The following is a 13,370-nucleotide window of genomic DNA, read 5'->3' as shown; positions in this document are numbered from 1 at the left end:
AGGTTGTTAAGGAAAACAAAGTGTTCTTAAACAAAAAAGAATTGAGGTTTTATTGTCAGTCAATCAATGTTTATTAAACATCTACTGTGTGCCTGGCACTGTGCTAAGTGCTAGAGATACAAAAAAAGGCAAAAGAGAGTCTTTTCCCAAGGAACTTGCAGTCTCATGGAGGAAACAACATGCAAACTATTATGTACCAACAAGATATACACAGGTTAAACTGGAGATAATCAATAGAGGAATGGTACTAGCATAAGGAAAGTTATTGGAAGAAGAAAGGATCTGAGATGAAGAGGAAGAAGCTGGATGCTCTGTGGAGGAGAAGAGGACTGCTTGTCCTCCAAAGAATGATATAGTACAGTCACAAATAGCTGTATCAGGAGAGATAATATGGTAAATGTCAGATCAAGAACTGAAGGGTGGTAGTAGTATTATCCCCATTTTACAGAGGGAGAAAATGAGGCCGATGGAGATTAAGTAACTTGCCTGGTATCACATACCTAGGCAGGATTTGAACTCAAATCTTCCTGGCTGTAGGACCAAATACTCTATGCAGTATGCCACCTATGTGCTGGGTGGCAGTTGGTCTGCCTAGAAGGGTACAGGAGACAAAAATCCAAGAAAGGAGCCAGTAGTAAATAAAAGCTATTGCTTTGAATGAATATACATATATGCCCAAACTTTAGACAACAAACAGAAGGAACTGGAGGTCTTAACACAAGGAAGAAAATTTGACTTCTTAGGTATCACTGAGGATTGGCAGGATAAAGCCCTGGACTATGGGATATAATTGGACTATGATTCTGGATGACTATATTTCTTTCAAAAGAAACAGATTTGACATAGTGGTTGGGGAGGGAGGATGAAGAGTAGGGACAGGGTGGGAGGAAGAGCATTTTATATTAAAAAAATGCCCTCATATGAGGAAATCTAGAAACCAGAGCAAGGAATGTTGAAGTGAAGGACATCGGAGCATGGACAGAAAGGAAATTGATAAGGAGTTTGGAAACAGATCACAAGCATGGCACAGAGAAATGATATCATATACTATGGGGAACTTTAATTATCCAGACATACCAAGTTCTCTTTCTCTGTCTCTCTCCATCTCTGTTCTCTCCATCTCTCTCTGTATGTCTCTGTTTCAGAGTCACAACAGTTGATAACTTCTTGAGTTATCTTCTCTTAGTCATAATTCCATCCTTCAAAAGTGAGAAATCAGCATGGGGGCATTTCATTCTGGATCTGATTCTAATGAAGGAGCTGGTTGCTGTAGTGGAAATGATAAGAATCCTGACAGGAAGTGACCACCCTTCCTAGAGTTGCAACTGAAACATAGTCTGACATGTACCTTAGGATTTCAGAAAGCAAATTTCAAGGGGTTCAGAAGAAAGCTTGATGGAATCCCATGAGCTAAAATGCTACCAGGGAAGTCAACCCAGAAGGAAAAGAAGATACTTAAGAATAGAATTTTGGAGACATAAAGGGAAACAATTTCAAAGAAGGAAAACTAGAGCTATTCAACAAAAGAATCAGCTGCCTTGAGAGGTGGTGGATATCTTCAAGCAAAGCTAAATAACCATTCCTCTGGAAAGTTATAGTCAGAATTCCTTTCATATAAGCATTAAACTAGCTCACTGCTGAGATTCCTTCCAACTCTCAAATTCTGTGATTCTAGTTCTGTGACTTATTTTTATCTTTGTATCCTTGACACAGTGCCTGGCACATGGTAAACATATAATAAATAGTAAATATATAATAAATTAATTTATTGGTTGATAATCTAGCTTCACTCTGCCCCAGTCAGAACATATCTGGGGTCTTGTATTCCAAGATGCCATTCCAGGCAGCACATTTTAGAAAAGATGTTGATAAGTTGGAACGTATCCAGAGACTAAGGAAGGAACTCAAAATAGTGCCATGCAAGGAACTTTGTTATATGGAAGAGAGTTCAGGTTTGTTTTACATGATCCCAAACATCAAGATTAGGAACAATAGGTGGAAGGTACAGAGAGGAAGATTTTGGCTCCGTATAAAGAAGTTTCTGAACAGATAGAATTGCCCCCAAAATAGAATAGACCATCTCAGAAGGAAATGAGTTACCTGACTGGAAGACTTCAAGCAAAGGCTATATAACCACTTGTCAAAGGATCTTATAGAGGAGATTCCTGTGGTTCCTTCCAACTCTGAGATTCTCTGATTTTTCTGATTCTAGCACAGAGTTCCCCCCCAAAAAAAAAAATTAAAACTAAATATGAGTTCTTATGCTTCAGATTGCTAAAATAAAATAAAATAAAATAAAATAAAAAGGTGGGGACAAGATTTCCATATTTCCCATTAAAGATATCAAATGTCTAGGTATAAAACAAGGATAAAAGTCAGAAGAAAAAAAAAGTTTGGATCTAAGTTATTCCTTTTTTACCCCTGAGTTCAAATGGGAAGTCCTAATTTTCAGAGCCCTCTAACAGTTGACCATATGATATTGATTAGGTTTTCATATTACAAAGCAAATGAAATCTGTATCTACTTGACACTCCAAATCTAAATAAGAAATGGAAAAAGTCAGTCATTTTTCCAGATATTTAGCATCACGTAGCTCTAGCCAAAGAATAATTCACAAACCTGCCACCTAATCTCTCTGAGAAAAATACTTGATGTATTCAAATTTTATGAGTTCATTTTTGCTCTGTTTTCTATCAATAGCTCACCTTCTATAGTTCGCCTTGTTAATAACCCATCTGGCCAACTGAGACCAGGAAACAAGTCACCCTTTTTATTGTGCCTTCTTCTTTTATTAATCCCAACTCACAGATCAAGTCTCAAGTCATTGTAATCTGAATGATTTAGGGATTGCAATATTTATTTCCACTTAGACTGGCTAAGGGTATTATTTCATGTGCCAGAGAAAACAGCTGTAGCCAAAAAGTTAACTCAGGGACCACTGAACAAACTTCATGTGGAAGTGTAAGGTGTCTTAGCATGCTTTCATGTTAGCCCACTTTACTTGAATAATTAGACATTGAAGATGGGTGCAGATATGGTGCAGGTGAGTCATTAGGTTTCCCAAATACAGGACCAGAATGTCACCAAATGATTTATGAGCCAAGTGACAAGCTTTTATTAACAAGCCTGACAGATCACACAAAGAAACTAAAGAGAACTATAACAAAAGAAGCAGAGTAAAATTGAAGAAATGGATCACGACAAGGTTCATAAAAGCCAAAGGAATGAAAGATATTTGGGGATCTTCATGACCTATCCCCAATAGCCAATGTATTTGAAGAGGGAAGCAGCCAATGATCCAGATACACAATGGGCGTTGTTATCACCATCATTTTATTAATAGTGATGATGGGTATTCTAAGTGAAAGTACTTCTTTTTGTAATCAAAGAAAATGTCACTGACCCACTGTCACTAAACTATGCCCCTTAGTTGATCTACTAGTATATAGCATGGATAAATTTGTGTTCATTCATCCATCCATACTCTTTTACCCTCAAGATCAATTTCACGTACGTAATTAATACACAAAAATACTTATTGAGCACCAATTATGCTTGGTAGCATTGTGTAATAGGTGCTATGAAAGATACAAGTAGTATAACACAGTTTTTCTTTTAAGGATTTTTTCTGATTATGGAGTTAAAAACTAAGTCTGGTGACTTTGCACAGCCTTCTCTCATTTAAATCCAATTCACTTGCATATCATGGCATCACTTCCCTGATGTCATGGTCCAATTCGAGAATGAAGGACAAACAATAACAACCTCTGTTTAAGGAGTATAACGCAGGTTTTCCCCAAAGCATTTTGCATTAGACTCTCCTAATGGTGGAGAGAATGCTAATGTAATGCTATGTCCTTGCTTGAAGAGAGGAGATGGTGGGAAAGCTTCAGAGAGGAGAAAATTTTTTTAAGAGAGACTGACGTAGTGGATAAAAAGCTGGGCTTGGAGTCAGGAAGACCTGAGTTCAAATCCATCCTCAGACCCATACTGGTTGTATAACTTTGTCACACACAGCAAGCCCACACTTAACCTTGTCTGCCTCAGTTTCCTCATCTGTAAAATGCAGATAAAAATAGCACCTCTCCCCTAGGTTGTTGTGAGATTCATGAGATAACATTTGTAAAGTTCTCAGCAATTCGCCTGGCTCTTCCTTTCTTCTTGCCTTTCTTCTTCTTTCTTTCCTTCTTTTCTTCCTTTCTTCTTTCATTCCTTCCAGAAAAGACACAGAGAAAAGGTGAACATGTGGGGAAAACCCATTCTTCAATGTGTCTCTAATTTCCAGCTTGCCTCCCTGAAAAAGGCATCAGCATGCTCACCATCATTAGGAGAGCTCCATGCAAAATGCTCCAAGTGTATTTGGTAATGTGGGTTACAGAAAGATAATAAGCACATGAAAAATTACAGCTGGGAATGTTTAAAGGTACCAACTACGGCAGAGCAAAGTCAATTGACCTATCCTGGGACTAAATCCAAACCTTCATTTAATTCATACTGCATTATAGCCCATTGGTTCTCAAACATTCCAGTAGAATGTAAGCTCCCTGAAAGTAAACACTATTCACCATTCTTTGTATTTCCAACACTAGTATAGTGTATATAAGGTACTTAATAAATATTTATTGGAAAGGAATACTACTTTAGGCAGATAACAGTTAAGGAGAGTGAGAAAAAATCATTAGGGTTGAGAAAAAAGAAGAAAGGAAGCTGGATTTAGGACTCCCTTGTCCCTTTCTTAAGAAGTGGCTGAAAAAAAATCTGTACCAACACTTTTTGTAGCAGCAAAGAATAAAAGGGAAATGGATGCCCCTCAAATGAGGAGTGAACAAATTGTGTCGTATGACACATTTTCTTTTAAATATGAAGAATTCATAGAAACTTGGGAAGACTTGTATGAACTGATGAAGAACAATGTAAGGAGAACCAAGAGAATAAATTATACAATAGCCACGATAAGTTAAATGAAAACATTAAAAGACTAGAACTTATCTCAGAGGACTGATGTTGAAGTAGGCTTCCCACCTCTTGGCAAAGACAGATGGAAAATAAGGGATACATTTTCAGAAATTATCAATTTTTTTTTATTTGACTACTTTTTTGTTACAAGAAGAGATTCTTTTGGGTAATACTCATGTAAAAAATTAAAACCAATAAATATATTTTAAGGGGTTGAAAAAAGGAAGTGGTTGTAATCAAGACCATCTTCCTGACAACAGAGAGCTATTTCAGTAAGAAGAGATGTTATCATCCTTGTCTCTGACAAATAATTATTTGGAAAGGTAGAAGTTTCCAGGGGTCTGCTTCACTGAGGGGTATTGAGCTAAAGACCAAAGTTATGAGCTACTGGTGTCAGCTCCTCAATTCTCCAGACTCAAGGAGTCAAGGACAAAAGAGAAAGTGTTCCCCACCTCATTTAATTGGCCTTTACTACTACTTCTCTTCCTGCTAGCTTGCATTTTGAAGTACAAAAATGAATCAGGGAAGGGGCAGCAAAAAAGCATTGTTCTTGGGGATAAACAATGACTTGGGCTAGTCCTGAGCCTGGGGCCTATCTTGAATCAAGGCCAGCTGCATCCAAGTGGCTTAAAAATCTGATCTCTCCTCTGTGTGTTGGCCTGAAACCTGCCACAGCCCTTGACCATGGACAGTTGTTTCCTATTAAGATGTATCATATTTTTTTCAAGTCTGACACTAGTTTCTGACAGAGTTGGCTACAGAGAGAGCTGAGTCCCTGTGAGGGCAAGAGAAGGATGCTTTCTTCACAGCCCACACAAAGCTGCTCAGCAGATGCTTCATACATAGTTTGCTGAGAGCTCAATTTGGAAACCAGTCATGAAGTTTGCATCTCTGCTCACATTCCATCGGGCCTTATCCAACTGAATTCCTAGCCTTCATAAATCACTGAGCTTTCTCCTTTCTGAGACTATTTCTTTCGAGAAACAGAAAGGTAGCCATCAGGTCAAGCAAAGAGATAGACTCATGTGAATTATTATTTTGAGATAGAGATTGGACCAATGATTTCATTAGTATAAGGAACTCCTGGGTGAGGAAATTCTCCCCAGCAATGCAGGTTGGAGGCTTCTCTGCAATTATGGTTTTAGAGAATTGCCTATAGCACTAAGAGCTTAAACGATGTGCCCAAAAGTCACACAACTAGGATATGTTGGAGGCAGGATTTGAACCCAGGTCTCTTCAGTTTCAAAGCTACGTACTTGTTTCTCATGCTAAAATTAAATCCTATAATAATGAATTATATTAAGTGCTAGTCCAGAAAGACTCGAGTTCAAATCTGGCTTCAGATTTGAGGCTGTGTGACCCTGAGCAAGTCATTTGAGCTCCGCATGCCTCAATTTCCTCAAATGTAAAAATGGGGATAATCAGAGCACCTACTTCCCAGGGTTGTTGTAATGATCAGATGAGATCGTATTTGTAAAACACTGAGCAATAGTGCCTGGCACATAATTTGAAGGGACTTTAAGAGTCTAGTCCAACTTGCTCAATCTGGATAAAAGGAAACTGTGTGGCAGAGAGGTTATGACTTATCTACCATCACAGACGCTAGGTAGCAGCATCAGGATTCAAACTCGTATCCTAGGACCCTAAATATAATACTCTAAGCAGTGGAGCCAAGATTCAAACTCAGGTCTTCTAACTTCCAATTGGATGCTCTGTTCCACTATTCCCTACAATTTTTAGTCATCATCCCTCCCAGAGCCATTTATAATTTAACAGCACACTCTTCTTTTTTCTCCAGAGTTATTCTTTATTTTCCACAATTTCTAAAACTAACTCATTCATCAAAAGATAGCTGATGCCCCCACTTCAAGCATGGGAGTGTGATCCTTTCTCCTCAGGTGAATCTGTGAACAGGGAGAAGACCTCCCACCTCAGCAGAGCAGGCCTGTCAAAATCTGCCCTCCACACCCAGCAGCTGCCCCCATCTTGGACAGACTGATGGATATATATCACCTCTTCATGGGTGAGGGTCTTCTCCATGTGGCAATAAGTAATTCGATAGCAATGGCTTACTCTCTGTGTCTTTGGATGTTCAAACTTGTCTATGAGATCAACCTTCTCTACCAGGTCCCCTACAGTGGTTCAGACTAAGTCATAGAAACCATTCTCAGAGTAATTCTGAGAGGGTAGCCAGAAGGAAATGTCATTCACCAAAGCTGGATACTTGCTAAGCGGCTGAAATTGTACATCCTGGTCGATATTAGGCACATTAAACTATTTCAAAATCTCTCATCTTCTCTCCAAAATATGCAAATGTCAGGGATATTATACAGGATCATAGCCAACCTCTCCAATCCCAGACCAAAGGCCCATCCAATATTGTTTCAAGCACCAGCTGAATTGACTAGCTGTTGCTCTATGATCCAATAACCCAACACCTCAATCCATTCTCCTTGAAAGTTGATCTTCATCTCAAAAGACGGATGAGTGAAAGGGAAGTAGCAGTCCACCCGTCTAATCCTCAGTCCATCTCCAAAAAGATGTGTCACAAGCTTGGTAAGTGTTTGCTTAAGGTCAAACTCCACCAGCTTCATGGCCTCCAAGGTGTGGGTCTCCTGCTTGTGAGCAAAGCAGCTACTTTGTTCAAATAGCTGGAGGGGTTCTCTGCCCTTTATGTCACCAAACAACTGATGCTTGTTGAAGAGCCCAACAGCTTCCAACTGATGGAAGACCCACTAGTAGTGGGAGTCAATCTGATCATCTAAACATCTCCAAGCACAAGGAAAGCATTGAGGCCAGCACAAATCAAATTTCATTGGTAAGCTGAAGTGCGAGACCATAACACAATTATGATTCAGGTAATAGTTGTCTCACTTCTTCCAGCTTGGGTAATCAGCTGGCACAAGGAGGCTGTCAAAGTTCTGCCACGTTGTGACAACTGAAGAGAGGTCATCAAAGACAGAGAATAGTGGAATCCCATAGGGACCTATATAGTGCTTATAAAAATGATGCTTCATTCTGTCCAAGACCAGCCTATTATGCAAATTCTTTCCCCACCTTGGAAAGAATCTTTTCTGGTATGTTGCTATGGATAGGAGGATAGGATAGGACTTGCCCAGCACCTCCACTGACCTGCCTGAAGTCCCACTGGCAGTAAGCTCTGAAGTGATGGGCTGTGAGGTCAGTGACCTGATGCTTTTGAAGATACTTCTGACCAGATTTCCCAGGCATTGTTCACCATGGCGGTGCTGCATTCTTTTAGTAAGACTCCAAATGATCATGGTAGAGTCTCTTCAAAGGCTCAGCTACTCTGCCAGAACAACCTAGATGCCGAAAATTTCAAAAACTGGTGATTTAGGAATAGGTTCACTCTCAGGAAAGGGATTTGAACCCACTGAAGAGCTAATTCTTGTGCAGTCTAGATGCCACCATCTTGAAACTCGTTAGCAGCACACTCTTGAAGACCAGAAAAACCTTCAAGACCCAAAGGAATCACTTTCTAATGGTGAAATTTTAGGTACTGTAACTAGCAAAGAAGGAGGTATTTAAGAGAAAGGAGTTCTACCTAGCATTACTCAGATCTCTCTGAAGTTAGCCACCCTCCTTTACTTGCTCATAAGTAATTCTGTTAGATAAGGAGGCTGGATTAGGACAATGTTTCTCAACTAAAACTATGTTGCATATCACTAAGATATCTAATTTTTATGACACATATTGTTCCATACTTCACAACTCAGCAACTCTTTCTAGTTAGAGGGTAGGTTCTGGGAATAGGGAAGAGGAAGTGAGCACGTGGCAAAAGGTAGAGCCAGAGGTCAGGTTGCTTAAAAAGAACAAAGAAATAGTTTAGTAGGGCCTCAGGATAGGAGGTAGACAGCTAGGATAGAATGCTGAGCCTGGAGTAGTGAAGACCTGAGTTCAAATCTTACTGCATACTCTTACTAGCAGAGTGACCCTGGGCAAGTCACTTAATCTCTGACTGCTTCAGTATTGGCACCTACCCCACAGGTTTCTTGTAAAGACCAAATGAGATAATATTTGTAAAGTGCTTAGCACAGAGCATTTAATAAATGCTTGTTCCCTTCCCCCTTATTACCTTATATCCTCATGGTCCTTTGTCCCCAGGACAGCATAGAGTATAGAGGAGCATGGGGAACACAAAAGGAAAGAGATAATAATGTAATGTGATGTGAAAAGTGTAGCTGATCTAAGGATAAAAGTTCTGGGTTCAAACTCGGGCTCTGCAACATGCTACCCACATGACCTGCACCCACCTCAAGACCTTTTTTTTAAAAATGGAAACTTAATTCTAAGTTGCAACAGCATGTCTTTTCTATGCTTCAGATCTCTCATCTGTAAAACTAATTGATTTGACTAATTCACCTTTACAATCCTTCTCACTCTATCCGAAGGCGGTTTTTGTAAATTCACAGGAACCGGGTGGAATGATAGAGTTAGAGCAGGAAGGGGCCTCAGAGATGGGTTAGTCTAACCCTCTCATCTTACAGATGAGGGACCTTGACTTGGCCAGATAGGGGCAGAATCTGTGCCCTCTCACTCTACATGCAGAACTCTAACCACTGAAAAAGGTTCTTCATTAGTAAAAGTTGGGTGAGCTATTTGCAGTAGAGCCAGACTTTTCCATCCAGCTCTAAGATTCTGTGATTCAATATACCTACTCAACCCTTTCTTGGAATCAAACACTTATGGAAGTGAAGGAAACTTCAAATCCTTCTTACTGTTTTTTTTTAATCATTAAAATAAAACTGAGATGCTGCTATGTTTAGAAACAAATTTCCCTATTTCCCTTTTCTCTGCATGGTCATCCAGCCAAAGATTGCATCATCCAGTCAAAGATTGCATCATTTCCATTTAGAAATTCATGTTTTCTTGTTAGATTGATTTCCTCCTGGCCCCCAAGTTCATAGTCATCTGTCTGACATATAATAAAACAATTGTGACACACACCAATCTGCTGGGCTGTCTGGTTAAGACCCCTGACTGCCAAACCTTTTCCAGGAACAAAGAAGGTCCTGTGGCGACTGAATGCCACTTTGGGAGTGGTCACCCATGTCTCCCCTTCCTCACTCCTTCCTTTCCAGCCTTCCGCACCTGGGCAGCTGCCCAGTTCATTTGCTGGACAACACCAGCCCCGTTAATCCACAATCAGGCCTATTATGCACTCAGCGGCTGCCTGTTCCCAGTGGCCCCTTACTGCCTGTCAACTGGGCCAGTTGAACTAGACTGTGCTGTGCTGTATTCTACTGTACTGTACTGTTCTGCATCAACTGTCCCTGGCAAGGAGCCCGAGGCAGGGAGGTAATGGGTTACTGCTTAAATTTAGAGCCCAGAGGTCAGGAATGACTTTACCAAAAGGTTATGAGAGAAAGAGAGGGGCAGAGAAGGAATGAGAATGTTAGGGGACCACATAAGAATTTTAGAGCTGGAAGCATTGTAGAGACCATCTGTTCAAACCACCTCAAGTTACAGGTGAGCAATCTGAAGCTCAGAAAGGTTAAATAATTTACTTAAAGTCACACAGCTAATAGTAGAAGACAAGCTTCTACTTGTGTGCCTCGCTGTTTTCTAGGTGCCCTACTGCAGCGCTTCTTAAACTGTGAGTCACAACCCCATGCGAGGTCATGAAAAATTTGGCAACAGTAAAAGGTTTCTGAACACGCAATGACCAAAAATTAATTAAAAATCAAATGTGTAATGAATCTGAGGATTTCTGGAACGCGTGACCATGTTGCTTCCTGCGACTTCACCACAGCCTTCGTTCTGAACACAAAGCATGAGCACTTTGCACTGCAAATGCCCTCAGGCCACACACCACCAGTGAAGAACTGCACTAAAAAAGGGGTCTCCAGTGGAAAGAGCCTAAGAAGTCCTGCCCTAGGAGATATCTAAGAGAAATGAAATATGTTACCTAACCTTGAGGAGTTTATAGTCTGGCTGGGGATTCAAGACACTTGAATCAAGCATGCTATAACTAAGGGCTCAATTCCATGGTACTCATTGTAAGTGCAAAAAGAGTGTAAAGAAGGGGGAGATGCCGGTGGGCTTGCACTAGTTAAGAGAGGCTTCACAGAGGAGGCTTTGTGAACCATGTCTTAAGAGATGGTAAAAATGTAAATAAACAGAAGAGTATCCAAACTCATTCTAATCTGGGAAAATAATGTGAAACGAAATCAGCAGGAAGAAGCATGGTCAGGGGCAGAGCACTAGCCCTGGAGTCAGGAGGACCTGAGTTCAAATCCGGCCTCAGACACTTGACACTTAGTAGCTGTGTGACCCTGGGCAAGTCACTTAACCCCGTGGCTTAGCAAAAAGAAGAAGAAAGAAGGAAAGGAAAGAGGAGGAAGAAGAAGCACTGCACTCAGCACTATGGGAGCCATACCAAAAAAAACCCAAACACAAACAAACAAAAATACATGGAGACTAAGTCCCTGTCCTTAAGGTCCTTACAATCACTTTGTTACTTTCGCTCTTGCTCTACGCTTTTCCCTTTAATTTCAACTTGTGTCCAATTCATGGAGGGAAGTAAATATGAGGACTTTTTATATTCCTTCCTCAGCCTGGGGCATCACTGAATTTTTAATCCCTTTTTTCACCCCTCTTTTAGCCTAACAATCAAAACCATAAAATCAGTTAACACCTAACCCCACAAGAGATTTGGCTGTGGTGGCTCTAAACTTTCCACACCATCTGTCGCCCTGTTTTGCTGCTATTACTTTAACTACCAGGCAGCAAAGATTGCCTTCACCTGATTCTATCCAACAACAGACGTGGGTCCTTGGAGTCCTATGCTCACCGTGGCAATTTGTGTATCCTTTGCTAGGAAGAATTGCTGATTGAGTGACGGGTTTTCTATGGTTTTCAGAAAAACAGTGACTTTCAATTTCTTAGTTCTGCCTTTCCTTATGGAGTAGTGCCAGCTTATTGTCAAGGGATGTGTGGATTTACCCAATGAGAAATCACTGGGCTTCTGAGCTGCCATACACTGGCAAACCCTACCTGCCCTCTGCCCTTACTATATTTTAGTGAGACCTAGTGGCAGGACCTTAGCCTAACAGAGATGATTCTCTTGCAATGCGGACATTGTACATAGTCATTTTGATTTTTAGCATGAATTTAGCATGTTCTTAACAAAGACTTGATGACTTAAATGATCAGCAAACAGTTTACAATAACAATAAAACAATGAATAACAATAACAACATCTCTAAAGCTGCTGCAAAGTCTTCCGTTCTCTTAGCCCCTAGAAATTCCAAACACAGGAGCTGCTTTCAACCTAGGCATCCTAGGTTCTTTGAGTGGGTAGAGAAATGTAACAACAAACATAGTTTAAAATTCCATTTTAGACTCACAAATCCAGCAGAGCTGGTGAACAGAGGCTGCTGCAAATATCCTGGACCTGGGATTCATGGCATGGGGAATAGATTTAGGAGCTGGGTACACTCAGAGAATTCTGAGGCCTTTCTTGGTCTTGATTGTCCTGTCCGTGGCACAGATCTCCTGGCCTTCCTCAGATGCAGCTAGCTCATCATGCAAGAAGCAGTTGGGTGAACACAATAGACACTCCTGTCAAGAAGTCACATCACACTGGCATCACACTTGGTGTGTGATGCCAACTGCTTTAAGTTCAAGTCCATTCTATAAAAAGCATTGCTCACATCAAGTTCATTTGTGGTTGTGGCGTAGCCCATAAATGAGTTGCTCCCTTGTTTATGGGACAAAATGTCTCAACTGCTGGGTCAATTAAATGTTGGGCTGGGTCAAGCAGGGCTGACCCCAAACTGGACTCAACTACTTAGGCTTTGGGCAGACACTACTCTGGACTCCTATTGCCTCATCCCTCGTGGCTCTCCTAATATCTCACTAGCTTACCAAGATCATGCTCTGGAACATTCTGTCACTGACAGTGATTCACCAAAGAGAGAAAAAGAATAGACACAACACAGGACAGAAGAAACATAGATGTATGGCCACCCAGACATGGAGATAAGGCAGTCAGTCATAGCAGCACCCACCACAGCCACTTAAAGTTCTACACCCTTTAGCCCTTTTCACTCAAAAACTACCAAGGACAGATGGATCAGTGCCTTTTGTATGCATACTCAGTTCTCACTCAGCAATTAATTAAAAGCCTTCCCATCATCACAGAATAAACTGACATCAGAGGCAAAGTCCCCCCCAATAAGCAGGCTCACCAAATCTCCAGGTGGATTGATACCAATCAGAGTAGATTGTGCATAGTTGTGGTACAGGATACTGATAGAATTGGGGCAGTAAACTCCCAGCATTAACACAATACCAGGTGGCACTATTTCAGCCAAGGAAAGTCAAGGTTCAGACCTGGGGTGGTTTGAGTTAACTTTGCCCCCAGGGATTGTCATAGGCCTGTTATAGGC

At 40.8% G+C, this 13,370-nt stretch overlaps 1 pseudogene; it reads right to left on the bottom strand.

Annotated features, from left to right (window-relative positions):
• Nucleotides 1–6,904: 6,904 nt before the first annotated feature.
• LOC110223990 (phenylalanine--tRNA ligase, mitochondrial pseudogene) lies at nt 6,905–8,237 on the bottom strand (annotated as a pseudogene).
• Between the last annotated feature and the right edge of the window lie 5,133 nt (nt 8,238–13,370).

Source organism: Phascolarctos cinereus, unplaced genomic scaffold, assembly GCF_003287225.1.
Source record: "Phascolarctos cinereus isolate Bilbo 61053 unplaced genomic scaffold, phaCin_HiC Scaffold_3;HRSCAF=262, whole genome shotgun sequence".
NCBI lineage: Eukaryota > Metazoa > Chordata > Mammalia > Diprotodontia > Phascolarctidae > Phascolarctos > Phascolarctos cinereus.
Note: the sequence above shows the minus strand (reverse complement) of the source record. Positions and strands in the feature narration are given on the sequence as shown.